The 1,234-nt window shown below is 44.9% G+C and overlaps 1 protein-coding gene across 2 annotated transcripts in view; it reads left to right on the plus strand.

Moving 5' to 3' along the window:
* Kansl1 (KAT8 regulatory NSL complex subunit 1) overlaps positions 1 to 1,234 on the plus strand; it is a 181,484-nt gene that overhangs the window by 155,853 nt on the left and 24,397 nt on the right. The gene's annotated exons all lie outside the window — the stretch shown is intronic.

Raw genomic sequence — 1,234 nt, forward strand, 5'->3', positions numbered from 1 at the left:
TTTTTGGTCTTTTTGAGACAGGGTCTCGCTATGCAGTTCAGGCTGACCTTGAGTTCATGTTGTAGCCCAGGCTGGTCTCAAACTCACAACAATCCTCCTGTCTCAGCCTCCTGAGTGCTGGGATCACAAGTGCACACCACCAAGCCCAGCCCCTTTACCTTTTGCTTGCACTTGTTTTGTTTTGTTTTTGTTTTTTTCCAGTACTGGGAATCAAATTCACGACTTCATGCTTGCCAGGTGGGTGCTGCGCCGCTGAGCTAAATCCCCAGCCCCTGGCTTGCACTTTTTTGTCCAAAGATTTATCTTTTCCCGCTGCCTTTTTTTTGTTTGTTTCATTTCCACTTTTGCAGGAGGTTTACGGACAACTTCCCCGATCTCCTCTTGGCGGTGCAACAGGGGGTTGGGGTACGGAAGCTTTGGACCAGGCACATGCTGCGCTGGCTGCTGCTGCCTGAGCTGCTGGGGCCAGCCTAGTTTAGGTTTTTGGTTTTGATTATTTTGTTTGTGGTTGCAGGGGTGAGGCAGGGTCTCACTGTGTGGGTCAGACTGGCCTTAAACTCACTATGTGTGCCAGACTGACTTCATATTTGTGAGGATCCTCCACCTGTACCACCACCCCTGGCTTTTTTTTTTTTTTTTTTCTTAAATGGCAAAGCTTTATTTAATTTTCCATATTGCTTGCTTTCATTCTTCTTATATATATATTTTGGTACTGGGAATTGAACTCAGGACCTTACACTTGCCAACTCCTGGCTTTTTTGATGGAGTTTTGGTATTGGTACATGGCCTAGGCTGATTACAAACTCAAGAACCTCCTGCTGTAGCCTCCTGAATCTTAGAATTACACACATGTTGCCATCATGGTAGGTTTCAGATTAACTTTTTAAATTCTAGGTATAACTGCTGTTCAGTATATGAACCTAGGCTGTGAGTTCATGTTTGTTCACCGATTGGTGGATTTAACTGGTTTCTTGTTCACTGTTACATGGAAAGGTTTAAAAGAGTACACAGTAAACTTAACGACAGTCTTATACAGTCTCTTAAACTGTTATCTCTTACTGCTGCTTAATACCTCAACTGTGGGGCACAAGGTGACATTGTACTGTTTTGCTGACTTCCGTTTAAGAACATTGAGCTGGGGGGCTGGGGATTTAGCTCAGCGGCAAAAGCTCCTGCCTGGCAAGCGCAAGGTCGTGAGTTCGGTTCCCGGTACCGGAGAAAAACCAAAAAAAAA

Source organism: Chinchilla lanigera, unplaced genomic scaffold (assembly GCF_000276665.1).
Source record: "Chinchilla lanigera isolate Chin_1 unplaced genomic scaffold, ChiLan1.0 scaffold00077, whole genome shotgun sequence".
In the NCBI taxonomy this organism is placed as follows: Eukaryota; Metazoa; Chordata; class Mammalia; order Rodentia; family Chinchillidae; genus Chinchilla; species Chinchilla lanigera.